Below are 17,217 nucleotides of genomic sequence, written 5' to 3'. Positions count from 1 at the left end.
GTGAATGGGTTTGAATGTGTTAGTACAACTGATGGTTCCTACCATAGCAGTTATTAACATCAGTGTGCGAAAGTGGTGCAGATGGGTGAATGAGACCAGCAGTGTAAAGCGCTTTGAGTGGTCAGAAAGACTAGAAAAGCTCTAGATAGGAACTGGTCCATTTACCATTTTCATTAGTAAATACTGAGGAGAGGTACATCTGTTTCCAAACTGTGTGACAAAATTAGGTGCTCCTTCAGAAAAGAAGTTGCTGTGTTGGTGTGACCTCACATGCTAAACAGAAACCACAGGTGTGGATGAGCTCTGTGTCTGACCCACCTGAACTTGACCTCTCCTCCTCTGCTGTGGGCTGCAGCAGTGGCTGACAGTGGTTTGGGTCTTGTGGTTATGCTTCATATGTTTTCTCTGTTGGTGAGGACTCACCTGGGCAGTAGTTTGTTCACTGCTGTGAGTTTCCTCCAAACCTGAGCCGTGGTCCTGCTCATGACACACAGACCAAGAGCACAGCAGAACACAGATACAGGGAAAGGGACATTGAACTTCTGTTAGACTGATTAAAGAGTTCATTACAAACACTTTATGACCCAGACCTGATGGAAAGAAGAACTTTTTTGCTGCTCTCTTACTTTGTTTAGAAAGACTTTCTCCCTTGGGTCAGGCTCGGTCCTCCTCTCAGCTTTCTGTCTCTCTCTTTTCTTCTTTAGTGTTTTTCTCATGAAGCGATGCACCTGACAGAAACACAAACCTCAACTCAGAAAGTGAAGTGAGGATCCTGAAGAAGGACACAGCTCCAAACAGCAACATCTGCACTTCAAGAGACAGTGTCCTATTTGGTAATAGACAGCTATAGTATGATGCAAACAGCACGAATCAAACAGCTGGTAAGCTTTCCCTTCATGTGAACATATCATGTGCTTTTCTTCCATCAACTCTCTGTAAGCACTAAAGAACCAGCAATCCAGTTTCTGGAGTTTAAAGTCAAATGTTGTCCCTCTCCTGCCTAGTACAGGATTTCAGCTGCTCAATAGTTTAGGGGCTCCTTTGTCCTGTTTGTCACTTCATGCTCCAAATGTTTCCATTGAGGGATCAGTTAGGACTGCAGGCAGGTTCCTTTATCACCTGGACTCTTCTTACTACAGAGCCATGCTGTTGTAATCCTGCAGAATGTGATTTGTCAGTGGCTATGTTTGTTGGTTATTGTTGTTTTTTTTTTAAATATAAAGTGGTAAATAACTGAATATTAACAAAAAAAAATTGTGCAGCATTAATCCTTTAGACCACATAGTTCCCATTCTATTTTAAATATTTAACAGTGAAGTCTGTGTAACAAAATGAGTTTAGTTAAAGTATGTTCACAGTATTTCCATCCAGAACTATTTCCATATAATTTTGCTAAGTATTTGTATATTAGGGGGTTTAAATATTTTTCTTACAGCAGCCCTGTGTCATGTGAGCAGGTAATAGGGAAATTAAGTTGTTGTTGGCAGTGTTGGCAAGACCGCTTATTGGCGACTTTAGGCTTGCTTTCTAATGTTTGGTTGCTTATTGGGGCTTGCTTTGCTCTCTGTATGATCCCGCCTGACTTTCTCCCAGCTCTCCATGACAACATGTTTATTTTCATTTTTCAGCATACACTACTTTGCTCATGCGCACTCTGGCCCTCCTCCTCCCCATTGAGTGTTACCAGTGCAATGTGAGCAGGAAGCATGAGCTCCATCAGATAAATGTCCTCTCTTTTAAAAAAGTTAGGGGAGTTTTGACACTAGTTTGTGACCCAAATTCTGAAAAAACTGTCCTTGATGGAGAGTGAAGAAGACAAGCTAAATCACATTATCAGGTGCCAAACACCAGTAGCTGTCAGTCTGTCCAAGCCGGAGATGCAGAGCCTCTGTCAGCGTGTGGTGCCATCGGGGCACAGATATTTATTCTTGTCAATATTCCTTATGTATGAACTGAGTGATCTTTTCCCATAACAGTATCCAACAATATAGAGCTACATGCAGTGAAGTGAAGTCACAGATAAGCATTTACTGCCTGGTATTTTATTTCACCATATGATAACAATTTGTTTGTGTGTTATAGACAGTTTTAAAGCACACCTTGGGAGCAAATAACCACCTGACACAAAAACAAGTGGTTGCAACTTGTGAACCCAAACCATCCAGGTTTCATGTGTGTGAGACAGTCTTAGTGCACACCTGTTAGCCAATTAAAAAGAGTATTTACCCAGAACATGGCATACATTGTTTTGAGGTCCACTCTGTATTTTATTGTAGATTTGAATATACCATAGATTTTCCATGTGTGTTGTATTCTGTTAAAGATAAAAACCAACTACTTTGCTGTTTCACTGGTGTCTTCCCAGATGTTCTGGTATAACTAGTGGCATAGGTGAAAAGTAACACTATATTAATATCAGAAAGAGCATTCAAACAGTTTATGCCTTTCAAAGTAAACAGAAGTTCCCACTTAAGGCTTGTAGCCTTTATTCTTGTCACTTGTTGGGCTGTTGTACTATAGTACAAAGTTCTAAAATGAGAGGGGATATAAAAGTCAACACTAATTTAATTTTGCATAATCCACCAGGATTAATCCTGGTGGATCGGATTTAACCCAGATCTCATCTCGAATTGGGTATTTTAAACAACATTTAATCTTGATAATTTAAATCCAGACTTGGAAATCCAATCCTGCCTTTAATCCAGATTTGAGCCTGTGTTGGGTATTTCAAAACTTCAGTCCCAAATCTGGATCAGGTTTGTCCTGAAAAACAGCATTAAACTAATCCCACCTCAGGCTAGGATCAGAGTGTGATCCCATGTTTTAGTTCCACATATACTCATCCAAAGATAGCTTTTACTTGCATTTCTTGTTATCATTAGTATAAAAAGATATTTTTAATAAATTAAACCTCTTCATGTACAGTTTTTTTTTATTGAACAGAAAAAAAAATCCAAATTTCACAATTGTCAGAAAAGTAATTCAAACAACACACATTTTCTCAACACAAAATTGTACCACCTAAACTTAAAGTTTTCACACTACTTTTCCGTTTGCTATTCCAGTAATTGTATTTTTAACTGGATGTGTTCTTGGTGAAGCATGGTTAGTTTTATTTGTTCTTGAGCAAGTAGAATTTGCTGGTGTGCTTGCTCAGTTTCCATCTTGAGGAAACGTTGGTAGGCATGATCCTCATCATGATACCTCTTCCGGTGGTGTCTTGGTGGAGGTACGGGGGGAACCTCCCCACTGCTCTGACTTGTGCTTGGCTCCCCTTCTGGTCTGTCTGTCTGTGACCCTGAGGGGGGGTTGATCCTAGGAGCTGGATGGATTTGAAAATCTCAATCCGAGAGGATCAGGATTATTCTGATCCTATCTAGCGAAATTTTAAAATACCGGGATAGAAGATCCTCATCCATGGATCAGGTAAGTGGGATTTGGAAATCTGGATCAGTTTAATCTGGATTTAAATTTTTGAAATACTGGGCCCAGGAGATCGTACATGTGAGGAGGAGGAGGACGACTTGCTGGTTCTCAGGTGTGAGCTGGGAGGTGACGACGTGGACCTGTCCTTCCATCCATCGTTGTTGAGAACGTGGGATCTATCTCCGGTGGGATGGACGAGCTAGCCGTGCTAGCCCAGCAGCAGAGGGGCTGCCGGAGGGCAGAGTGGCATCGTGCTGTTCACGGACGTGGCTGACGGAGCTGACATCGGACGCCGGCACCACATTGGAGGAGTTTCGCCTGCTGTTAGCAGACAGGATCCTGGAGACAGAGACTGAACAGACTGCTGAAGAAGCTTAGTCCTGGACCCTGTGGAGGTGGAGACTGGCTGGGCTGGAGAGTGGTGGACGGGCTGTCGTCATCTATTTTCTTGTGGACCTTTTTGCACTTCCGATACACTTTCTTACTTTTGTTTTCTTAAATGCTGCTGTGACTCCTGAATTTCCCCTCGGGGATAAATAAAGTATTTTCTATTTCTATTTCTATTTCAAATATATTTGATATATAGAAACTGAACATTTAACTTTTTATTTCAAGTAAGACTAAATAATGTCAATTATTGCTTTCCCAAGATTATGATGGACAGTCTTCAAGTGATGATGACAGTGTGGTCCAAGTTATTTTGCCATCTGCAGAGAATCCATTTTCTCACACTGTGGTTAGTTTGCATCTATCACATTTTTCCTGAACTCAATTAAATTAATTGTATTTTCACTGAATCTAATTGGTCATATGTGTGTTGTATGCAGGTGTGGGACAGTCCAGATGGCACGAGCACTCCAAGGATCAACAACATTTTGCATGGGTAAAACAACAACAAAACAGGCACATCCCAAAACATTCTAGTGCAGGTGCCAAGCCAAAAAAGAGACAAACATGCAACAAAAATTCCCTGCACACTACAAGACTCATTTTAGATCTAAAGGAGGTGCCATGCTATGTTCTTTTGTTGCATGGGTAAAATATGTTATTGTCAGCACAACATTTTGTGACATAAACAGCATAATGCATCCACCATACAGAAGTTTTTTTTCTTTGGGTATATTTACAGACTTTGCGGAGAGACACAGGGGGCGGCTGTGGCTCAGTAGTAGAGTAGTCTCGACCAGCTCCTACAGTCAAATGCCAAAGTGTCCTTGAGCAAGAGACTGAACCCCAAATTGCTCCCACTGTTGGTCAGTGGTGTGTGGAAAGGTGTGAATGTATTAGATAAAAAAAAACTGATGGTTTCCAATAGGAAATCCACACATCAGTATGTAAATGTGGTGTGTATGGGTGGACGAAAGACTAGCAGTGTAAAGCGCTTTGAGTGGGCTGAGGGACTAGAAAAGCGCTATATAAGTACCGGTCCATTTGGAATGTGCCCCTAGGTGGCTGCAAATTGTAGTACCTCTGTCTTAACTCTTGTTATTTTTTTGTAATATATACGCTCTCATGCCGTCTTTTTTTAATACATTAGCAGTGATTTTTGGTTTGCCCAAGAGGATTTCTGACACTGGTTCAGAGGCTGTGCTACACGGGAGATTTTCTGGATATTTTGTTTTTTTCAAGACTTGTTATGCTGAATCTCCATGGCAACAAGACTTTTTTTTACCACTGGGATCAACTGATAATGCTCTCCAAACTCAAGATCATCAGTGGAATATCACCTCAAATCCAAATGGAGTTGAAAAGAAAGACAAGAGGATGCAGGGCAGGAGTGAGGCAGAGAGAAAAACGGTGGAGATTTAAACCGTTTCTTCCAACTGTTGTGATGGGGAACGTAAGATCAAAGAAGATCAACACCTTGACTGAGTGTGTGACAGATTACATAAACTTCTGTGTGGACAGCATCATTCCAACTAGAACAGTGAGGTTCTTCCCCAATAACAAACCCTGGATCACCAGTGACCTGAAAAAGCTGCTCAACATCAAAAAGAAAGCCTTCAGGGATGGAGACAGGGAGTTATTGAAGTCAACACAAAAAAAATGAAAACACAAATGAAGAAGTGCAAGAAGGACTACAGGAAAAGGTTGGAAAGTCTGCTTCAGCAAAACGTGACAGATGTGTGGTCAGGAATGAAGAAGATCACTGGCTTCAAGATAAAGGGGGATCAAACTGACGGAGGGCTGGACAAAGCTAATGAACTGAACATTTTCTTCAATAGGTTCAGCTCACCTCCTGCCTCAAACCCAACAGGCCACACACCCTCCCTGAATCCACAGCTTTCCTGTCACTGCCCCACTCTGTCACCCTGCAGCTCAGTCAAGGACATGGATAAAGTCTCATCTCCATCCAAATCAGGACTTCCTGAAACCTCCACTGCCTCCTCCTCCACTTTGTCTGTCTCCTGTAATCAAGTCAAGAAAAAACTGGAGAAACTGAACCAGAACAAGGCAGCAGGTCCAGATGGTGTCAGTCCCAGAGTTCTCAAGACCTGCTCAAACAGTTATGTCCGATTCTGCAGCACCTGAGAGCCCACTCTCATCTGGACCAGTCAGGCAGCACTTTGAGGGTCATGTTCTTTGACTTCTCAAGTGCCTTCAATACGATTCAGCCAGCTCTGCTTTGTGAGAAGCTCCATGGATTCCAGGTGGATACCTTCATAGCCACCTGGATTTATGAGTACCTCACAAACAGACCACAGTTTGTGAGACTGAATAGTTGTGTATCTGAGAAGGTGGTCAGCAGCACTGGAACACCACAAGGAACTTTACTTTCTCCATTCCTCTTCATGTTGTACATCTCAGACTTCCAGTACAACTCTGAGTCATGTCATCTGCAGAAATACTCTGATGATTCCGCAGTTATCGGGTGAATCAGTGATGGACAGGAAGCCGAGTACAGAGAACTGGTTGGTCAGTTTGTAAAATGGTGCGGTAACAATCATCTCATCTTGAATACCAACAAAACAAAAGAGATGATTGTTGACTTCAAGACGAACAAGAATACACATAGATGTGTTTCCATCCTGGGAGAGGAGGTGGAGGTGGTGGAGGAATACAAGTAACTTGGAGTTCAGCTGGACAATAGACTTGAGTGGAAATGCAACTCTGAGTACATCTACAAGAAAGGTCTGAGCAGACTCTACTTCTTAAGGAAGCTGAGATCTTTCAACGTCTGTACGAAAATGCTGCACATCTTCTTTAAGTCTGTTGTTGAAAGTGCAGTCAGCTTCGCAGCGATCTGCTGGGGCAGCTGCATCAGAACCAGAGACTTGAAGAGAATCAACAAACTGATCAAGAAAGCTGCTTCTTAGCGGAGCAGATAAAAGCAAAATTTGACTGAAATTGTGAAAATTATGATACAAGCTTGAAACTTGGTAAATTTGTTCTCCAAAGGCTTCTGATCAAATCTGTCCAATTGGACATCTGAAAGTCCAAGATGGTGGCCATTTTTCAAGATGGCTGCCAAGTTAACCTCCAAAATCGCCTTTTTTGATATATTACTGTGTGTAGGTTTTTAATTTGAATTATCTTGGTGTCCATTTCTATGTTTTTCAAGTCTGGTGAATTGGAATTCTTCTCTTTTAGTCGGGCAGAGTCCAACAAATTGATACCGTTAAGCATTTAATGCAATGATTTATTTTTCTTTTGCTCAATAAATACGTACATTCAATTCAAAATGTTTATCTTTAAATTAAAAAAAATCTTTAGATAAAATCTTTGTTCGACTCCAGCCCAGCTAAGCAGACAGAAAACTCTTCAACAAGTGACAGGTGTAATTCCTTTTTTAATCTTCAAATGCTGACAGAGTAAACTGGTGAAAAAATAAACAAGCATTACTGTATTTAAGGTGTAAACAGGATGAAAACCTTAATTAAGTATAGCCACCATGCTGCTTTTCTATTAATAAAACACTGCAAAATATAATTCACTAATAACTTGTAAATTGGCACAAAGTCGTAAATAATATCTTAAAGATGTATAGCTCTCAAAATACTCACAAGCAGTGCTCTACATGAAGCAACAACAAAAAAAGGATCAGTGTGGATTGAAACCCCAATGTCTCTAAAAGGATCCTACTAAACGCGTGGCTCCAACAGAATACATCACTACACACATACGAAAAATGAACACACCCACGAAAAGAACAGCGACGCCCACTGGCGTGGCAGCACAATCTTGAATGAGACTTAAAGAAATAAAGTTACCAAACAAAGCAAGTAAAGAAAACGTGACGCCAGGCTACCATCTCCAAACCAGACACTGGCAGTCCTGCTGACTGGGGGTGGACACAAAGCGGAGAGACATGGCAGACGTGTTGGACAACATTACCTCCCATTGCTGCCAGCTGTCAACAAGTAACAAAGTGCTTGTGCTAAAAATGTTGCAACAAGAGATGCAAGTGCTTCAGATCAGGGCTCCCTTGCACAGCACTTTGCAGCTGCATTTGTGATGTGTAGCAGAGCTCTGTAGGAATTTTGTGTTTTGAATAAAGATATTGGTGTTGTTTTTTGATACTTTCCCAATAAAGTTCATATTTTTTCTCCTGTTCAATTTATTATGTCATTTATGTGTCAATATACAAATACAATACAATGTATCTTAAAGAAAAATGAACACTAATATCATCCAAATTAGTTCCCTACACACATTTCTATGAAAAAACAGAATTTTGGTAGGCTTTTTTTTCACACCCTCTCCACAACACGGTGATGAGAAAGACGAGTGTGTTCAGTGAGAGGCTTCTTCAGGTCGGATGTAAGACCAGAAGATCATTCCTGCCAGTAGTCATCAGCCTCATGAACAAAGTCCAGAATTAATAATTGTTATTATTGTTATTATCGTTATTATTATTATTATTATTATTATTATTATTATTATTATTATTATTATTATTATTATTATTATTGAACACAATCTGAACTACTGCAATCCTGAATTTCCCTTTGGGATAAATAAAGTATTTTTCATTTCATTCATTTTATTTTTCATTCATTTCATTCATTTACAGCCCAATCAAGTAAGGAAATCCTGGTCTGTTGTATTAAATATGTATATGTGACATTTTACATTTTTTTAAATTTGTAAGCCAACCTACACATGATGTGTACTTTTTGGTAGCTAAGCCTAAAGGTAAGCTGTGTTATTAGTTGAACCTCCACAGGTTTGTTTCATAGATTCCCAGAAGTTATTGATTTAAAGATATATATTAGGGAAATATATGAATTTTGGCTTTTGTGATAGAGCCAATAAGAAAACAGTATGATTCAAGTTAGACAATAACTAAATATACAATTTTTTCTCTGTTTCTGAAATTGAAAGCTCCATGCTTTTACCATTAATCTACTACTAATACTGCTTTTTTGGTGTTCACTTTGATAATAATTGTATAGGCCACAGTTTTTAAAGCCCCCTGCAAACATTACACACGTCCAAGTATTTACTGAGTTGTCCTTTCACTGCAGCACATATACAAATGTATATGCACCATCATTATTGAAAGCCAATTTGAGCCAGAGGAGCACAGGGAGCATGCTGCAGAGGCACGGTATGAATTGTTACAAATGAGTTTTTATGTGAATATTATTTGTGCCTTAGTTTAAAATCACAGTACACCTCATCTTCTTTGACAGCCAAGAGGACCTAACTGCTGCAGATACTGTATCAGAACTCTTATCAAAGATTACAACAGCATCTCACAGCAGGTTCAATATTAACAGAGCCAATGTGTGAGACGGTGCTCTTCGTGGCTTCAAGCGTGCTTCATTTGACCCATCTTATGAGATGATAATGAAAATTCCTCACATTTGACAGTGCGGTACTAATTTTCTTCAGATTTGTGTTTCCAGAACTTTAATAATAATGGGATAATAGTTAATTGATGTGGTATTAATTGTAAAAAATATTTATATATCAACAGCTTCAAGAGATGATGAATACTTCCATGTGGGGAGAATGATTGCAACTTCTATTGGTCATGGTGGCCCAGGCCCTGGCTTCTTGTCAGAGGTGCTCTTCCAGCACCTGACAGGAAAAACAATCACTGACATCGAAACCAAGCTGGAAGATATAACTGATGACACAATGAGAGCTTCCCTGCTTCAGGTAGGCTGGTACAACAAAATCCATTTAGTTCCTCAATCACTGCATCACAAAATCAGATTAGCTTGTCATTTGTGCAGTCTTAACCTGTGTTTTTAGGAACAGGAAGGTAAGTAGATCATGAAAAAACTATTTTTTTTTTCAACCTTATATTAACACCACCACACATTGCAATAACCCCAGGGTCCTATTTCATTCCATTAACATTTTTCTTTACATTTTCTGCTACCCTTCACACTGTACCAGGTCAGACATCTGCTGTATAACCCATGATGAATTTGTCTCTTTTTATTAGCAAAATTCTTACTTTAACATCGCTTTTCTTATCCTGCCTACATTAGGGAGAGGTCAACTCAACTTATGTTATCTAATTATCTATCTTTAACTTCAAGGTGGATTTACATTTTGCTTGTAATAGTTATTTATAATGATTGTCTTCCTTAGAAATCCAATGCATGCACACTGGATGAATTACATGCATCAAGTGACAGACATTCCAGCTTGCTGCAGCATGCTGGTTGCTTCTAGTCCCCTGACAGAGTGGATGGCAAAATAAACACCATAAAGGATTTCATGCAATGGTATATCATTTACCGCAACCATTTCTCTATACAAAGGTAACACCTCTGCTTAATTGTTAAGAGAATTGCAAATGCTGACTGGTTTTACATTGAGTACATGAACAAATAAGATTATTATGTTTGGTGGGCCCACTGCTGTCGTTATTAGGACCCCAGATGTAATGATTGCTCAAAATGTTTTCTAGATTCAAGGATGGACTTTCAGCATTGGATGTCATCCATGCTTTGGAGCAGCATGCATCTGTCCTCAAGGCCTTTATATGTGTAAGTGGGGAACAGCTGACATCTGCAAAACTTGAAGAAATCTTCAAGGTCCAGCTGAGTAAACAAGGCAGTACAAGACAACAGAAAGAAAACAACGTTCTAGGATTCTGGAGAGACTATCTTCTTGAAACATAGGGTTTTTAATCTTTCCATCACAATGTTATCCACTATCGATAGCATTTGTATTGAAATACATTTAGTAACTAAGCTCAATACTCTCCCCCTGCAGAAAAACAAACTGGCCTCTTCCTCCAGGACATCCTGATGTTTGCCGCTGGGTTAAACACTCCTCCTGCAGGATTACAGCCACAGCCCAGACTGACTTTTCATGAGACATCGCACTTTCCTGTCAGCAGAACCTGAACAAACACAATCAAAATACCAATGTCCAAAACTTATGAACAATTTCAGAACGACCTGGACTTTGGAATAAAATATTCACCAGGCTTTGGATTATACTAATATAGCCTAAGAGGTTTGAGTTAGAGCTGGGAAATTAATGTGAAAATAACTGAAACTGGAAAAATGTTGACTTTTAACAAAAAAAAACCAAACATAATTTCATCTATTCTTTCTGATATAAAATCATTCAATAAATAACTATAAATCCTTGATCTGTGCATGCTCCTTTCAGATTATTATTTATTTATTTAATTATTTAATTGTATTTTAATGATGTATTAATCAAAACCAAGGTAAAAATAATAATAAAAAAAAATTAAAAAAAAAAAAAAAAAAAAAAACTTAAACCAGGATCTTCAGGTTGCCATTATTGTCCAGCCTTACTCTGAGCCTGTTTGGGTTGTTTTTCAGAACTTTTGATTTGAACTTTATATACCCCATAAATAAAGCTTGAACATACCCATCTTTGGTATCTTTTTTCAGCACAACATTCTGGATATAATAATTAATTTAATATCAATATCACTAATTCACGAACCATTTTAACCTTTAATATTAAACATTGCACACCTAAAATACACAAATCAAATCCAAATTAAAAAAATATATTTGTATTAAAATTTTAAAACAATTTTGTTAAATGAACAGTTATGTAACATAAAAACATAGAATAGTTAGCAAATGTGAACACATAAAGGTAAAACAAATTGAAACTACATCTAAATTTTACCCAAATAGCTATTCCCAGGGATCCAAATGTTGCAAATATAACTGTATTGACTTTGATATGCTTCCTGTTACATATATGCAAAATAATAATAATAATAATAATAATAATAATAATATTGTGTTGTCAATCACATGCAATTTTCAGAAACAAATCATGCTGTAGTACTCTCTGTACATCTCGTCTTTTCCTTCTTTCACTTGCCTCCTTCTTGCATTCTTTCACCTGATGTTTTTCCTGTCCACTTGCCACTTTCCTGATAACCTTAAGACAGTTAGTTCTTACATTTTGAACTAGTTTTATGAAACTCCGACTCCCACTTCTTCTCTACATATCAGCCACATTCTTCTGTCTGATGTAGTTTTCCACACAGGACTCCCAGGTTAATGGCTGTGTCACACCATTCTGTCTTTGTAGGCCCTCAAAGTGTGGCTGGAGATTATCATCTCTATATGGACTACATGATGACCTATCCATAAACTGGCACAGTTCCTCCCGTGAAACAGAGAACCCACAGTTAGTACCACCAAACCTTGAAGTAAAATATGAACATTAGATCTTATTTACATTACTTGGTCTTCAGACAATTTGTATGCAATTATTTTGTAGTGTATGGGCAGCAAATGTGTTTTGTGGTTGTTCTTGAAACTCCTTTCTAATTTCTGCATCATGTATGTCAATAAACAATTTCTATTACACTTCAGATGCAAAGAGAATATTGGTCTAGGCTGGTATAAGGTGAAAACATTATGACAATCTTTCACAGTCATGCGTCCCGTTGTTATGGGCTGGGCCGAGTTGAAGTCCAGGGCTGTTTTTCAGTCCCAGTCCGCCACTGGACAATGGTCAGATGTTGGCCACAGATAGGGCAAAACATGACAGCTTTGAGATAAAAACATGGATATTTTAAATCAGACATCACATGAAAAAAAATAATAATGTAATTAGAAAGATTACATCATGATTATTAGGAGTATGGCATTGCGTCTGTGTGCATTTAGTTTCTAATACCCCAATTTTAGCCAACCTACACTAGCTGCCTGTTGATTTTAGGATTAATTTTAATATCATTAAAATCTCTTTCAAAGCCCCACACAGACTTATGCCCCACAACATTTCTGAGCTTTTAACCCTGCTTGCAGTATGAGACCCTCTGGCAGTACCCGACTGGCTGTTCCGGGGTCTAGATTGTAGACTAGGGCCTGTGAGAGCCCCCCAGACTTTGGAGCAGCCTGTCAGATGAGAAAAGATTTCATTACTGAAGACCTATTTTTAAAGAATAGCTTTACATTTTGATTTATCTCATTTTTGACTTATTTTACCTTGATTTTATCTACTTGCTTGACTGTTTCCCTTGTTTGTTTTCATTGTGAGAAGTCCATTTTATTTGTTTTAACTGCTTATTGTGAAGCACTTTGTTACATTTATTGAAAAGTGCAATAAACATAAAATATTATTAGTGGTCTTAATTTGTAGCATTATAAAGCCAACATTAGATGTTCACCTCTTCTTTTGTTTTACAGTGTTAACATTACTACTCTTTCCTTGTCAGCTCTTCACACTTTTGTTGTTCAAAAGCCCCTTGATGCTCGACTAGTTCTGATTACGGTGCAATTGTACAGTATGATCAGGGCTGCCAGCTGTTACGCATTTGTTCAGTTTCTCATGCTCTCACGCCACACTATCGATTCCTCTCGCCGAAATGTCAGACTTCTGTCACCTGTTACATACCTGCCAACACTCCTGATTTCTGCTGGGCGGCTCGTGGAATCTCACGCTTTGCAAAATTCAAAAGTTGGCAGCTCTAAGTATGTGGAAGTAGTGTTAAGTGCTATCAAAAAACTCAGGTTAGCTAACGCCAGCACTCCGGATACACTGATGTTAACAAAGTTTCTACTACGCCTACGTCAGTATAAAATCAGCTGCTCTTTTATGATATTGTTAAAGATAAGGGCCAAATGCAAAAGAATTAAGAATAAAAATACGTACCTTTGTGGAGTTTCTCTCTTTGCTTACGTTGCTCAAATTTTCCACCTTTACCTTTGTTTTTCTCAACGCTGTCAGTCTCTCGGTGAAAACTTGCTGCTGCCCCCTAGAGGCTGGAGCACTTCCGTTTTGTGAGTGAATTTGCAGCGTTTTCTTTTTGCAGCGTGTTTATCTATTTGCAGCGTTTTCTTCTTGCAGCGCGTTTTTCTGCAGTCTATTTGCAGCATTGCAGCACCTCTCAGCTACCGTAGCTACGGGTATCAAGCCAACGTTAGCGTTTTATATCTCATGGCGTCTACAAATGACCAGTGTCAGCTTACAACAGCTGCTTAACAGTGCCAACGTTTATATCTAATTCAAGTTGTTGCACAGATGTACGTATTTTACAAATGTTAAAATGATTAAACAGCTGTTATATACATTCTCCGTTGACTCGAATGAAGCCCAGCCCACCATCCCCAGGTTATAGCACCTACAGGAGCAGTCACATGCTCAATTTATGATTTTAGGTTTAGTTTTAGATATTTTGAATTGTAGGCTACTGATAATGAGAGTTGTGTTTTTAATGCTGGCTGCATTTTCATTTGATTATACTAATACTTTGTGTATAATTTAGATCCATCGAGGAAGGACACAGAGGAAACAGGAGGCAGTTCCCATCCTTGGACTAATCAGGAGAGGGAATGTTGGGCACAACCCAGCCCACCATCCCCAGGTTGGAGCACCTGCAGGAGCAGTCACATGCTCAGTTCATGATTTTAGGGTTAGTCTTAGATATTTGAATTGTATGTTGCTGATAATGTGAGTTGTGTTTGTAATAGTAGCTGCATTTTTATTTTTTTTGTACTTATATTTTTTGTACAATGTAGATCCATCGAGGGAGGACACAGAGGCCCCTGCCTCTGATGAGGATGATGGTGAGCCAAGCCCACAGCTAGCTTTATCCAGCACTGTTCTTTCCCTTCCAAGAGGACCCAGTGGTAGGTCTACTTACCTGAAACCTGCTAGTTAGCTGGAGTTATTGTCCAATAACCATCTGGATCCCTTAACTGTGTTTCCCTTACCATTTTATTTGTATTCCAGATATTTCAAGATCCAAAGGTCCTGTTCAGCCATGTCTGACAAAATTCCCAAGAATTTAGCATGGAACAAGGAAGAGGTCATTTAACAGTTCCTGGTACAGAGACAATCCTTGGCTGGAATACTCAGTCCTTCAAGGCTATTCGTACTGTTTTGCATGTAGACATTTTTCCCTGCCCAATACACCAGACTCTGCCTTTGCATCACAATCAGGCTTCTCCAACTGGAAAAAAAACATTGTCCAAGGAGTCTGGGTTTAAGCTCCATTCCAAGGCAGAGTTGCACATCAATGCGATGTATGGGTGGAGTCAGTATAAAAAAAGGTACTGAGATTAACACAACAATGCTAAATTCTTTAAATGTGAATCACCAAAAAAAGTGGAAGAAAATCGACATTATGTGAAAACAATAGCAAATGTTCTTCTTTTGACTGCAACCCAAAATATAGCTCAGAGGGGTCTTCAAGAGTCTGAGGACTCTGAGAATAAGGGGAACTTTTTGGCCATATTAGATGAAATAGTGGCATGTGGCAATGCAAAGTACACAAGCCACCAAATCCAAAACGAAATCCTTTAGGGCTTAGCCAAGATGGTGCAAAGTGAAATTATAAAAGAAGTGAAAGAAAATGAAGTGTTCAATGTGATTGCAGATGAAACAAAAGACCTGCAGAAAAAAGGAACAAATGTCTTTGATTTTATGATATAGCTTCCTTTGCTTCCAGGCTGCTGAAAGCCTTGATGCAGTAGGTCTTAGCAAAATGATTGAAAATTGTTTAGAGAGACTTGGTTTGGACTACAGAAACAACCTTGTGGGACAAGGGTACAACGGTGCATCAGTCATGAGCGGGAAAACCTCCTGGTGTATCTGCAAAAATTCTAAGCGATGCCAGATTTGCATTTTACGTTCACTGTAACACACAGTGTTCGAATTTAGTTCTTGTTGATGCTAAAAAAGCGGTGCCTGAAGTAGTTGACTTTTTTGCACTTGTGCAGCAGCTGTATAACTTTGTATCTGGCTCTTATGTGCATCTGAAGTGGCTTGCAGTTCAGGAAGAGCTGTATCCGCAGCAGCAGCCCAGGCAGCTACAGGCACTTTCAGACACAAGGTGGGCATGCAGATACACAGCATGACGCAATCTGAGAGACAGACTTCAAGCAGTTCTGAGACTGTTGCAGGATCTTGCACTTGAAAGACATGGGGAAAGATCAGTGGAGGCAAGGGGTCTCCTTTCTTAGATAGATTTACAGTTCATAGGGCTTTTGACTACCTTTTGTAAAGTACTTGGTGATGCCAAATGTCTTTCTGGCATGCTTCAGTCCAGCACTCTTGATCTAGCAAGGGCCGTGGATCTAGTTGGTGCCCTTACAGAAACTCTCCAGGACTACAGAAGTGAGAATCACTTTGGTGAACTGTGGAAAAAGGTTGAGGAGCTTGCTGAGCAGTGCAAAATCAGTGTACAAGCACACTCTAAAAGAAAGGTAGGATAAAGAAACTGTGATGATGAGGGCTCCCCCATATCACTCTTTTATCAGGTGATTGACTGTCTCACAGCTGAGCTGAAGAACAGAATAAAATAGAATAGAAAATTCTTTATTTATCCCAGAGGGGAAATTCAGGAGTCACCGCAGCATTTAAGAAAACAAAAGTAAGAAAGAGTATAGAAAGTGCAAAAAGGTCCATAAGTGAGAAGAAATTAGATGACGACATCCCGTCCACCACTCGTCCACCACTCTCCAGCCCAGTCAGTCTCCACCTCCACAAGGTTCAGGACTGAGCCTCCCCAGCAGTCAGTTCAGTCTTTGTCTCCTGGATCCTGTCTGCTCACAGCAGATGAAGCTCCTCCAATGTGGGGCCAGCGTCCGATGTCAGCTCCGTCAGCCACATCCGTGAACAGCACGATGCCGCTGGGCTAGCACAGCTAGCTCGTCCATCCCCTGGGGCTAGATCCCACGTTTTCAACAACAATGGATGAAGGACAGGTCCACGTCGTCACCTCCCAGCTCACATCCAAGAACCAGCACGTCGTCCTCACCTCCTCCTCCTCAGCTCGAGGGAAATCATCAAGCTCTACACTAGTTAGCATTGACATGCTACAGACTGCTAACAGCTAATTTCGCATGTAAACAATGCAGCCATGGTTACATGTAGGATCTCCAGACAAACACAGGAGAAAAGTAGTAAAAAATATCGCCAAAGCCACATAAAGTTTGGTGTCCGTGACCAACAATGAACCATACAAAGTGATGATCCACTCCAAAGACAAAAATTACGAAAACGAGACGAAAAAAATTACAAGAAACGGACAAAGACGAGAGAGCTGCTGCAACAGGCAGCTACTTGGGCAGCGCCTAGCAACGGAAAAAGAGGCGCCTTTCATATAAAAGTTGTGAGATCATGCTAGGTGTGCAGTCTCTGAACCCAAAGAGTGCAACTTTCTTAAATGAGTAGCCTCTGTTTGCCTTTGCACAGACTTTTGAGTTAGATTTAGGTGATCTTAAACATGAAGTTCACCAAACCAAGCGACTTCTTGATAGGAGAGTAAAAAGCTGATTAGACAGACCATCTACTTTGCTTGAGTTTATTGTATTTCTTGAACCTTACAAAGAGGTTTTCCATGAGATATTCAGACTTTGCAAGATTGCTGTT

The 17,217-nt window shown here is 39.7% G+C and overlaps 1 pseudogene; it reads right to left on the bottom strand.

Annotated features, from left to right (window-relative positions):
* LOC141806699 (ankyrin repeat domain-containing protein 6-like) overlaps positions 1 to 17,217 on the bottom strand; it is a 46,786-nt pseudogene that overhangs the window by 11,393 nt on the left and 18,176 nt on the right.

This window comes from Halichoeres trimaculatus, unplaced genomic scaffold (genome assembly GCF_033239565.1).
Source record: "Halichoeres trimaculatus isolate MK-OKI-2021-1 unplaced genomic scaffold, fHalTri1.1 fHalTri1_scaffold_17, whole genome shotgun sequence".
Taxonomy (NCBI): Eukaryota; Metazoa; Chordata; class Actinopteri; order Labriformes; family Labridae; genus Halichoeres; species Halichoeres trimaculatus.
This window is presented reverse-complemented; position numbering and strand designations above follow the sequence as displayed.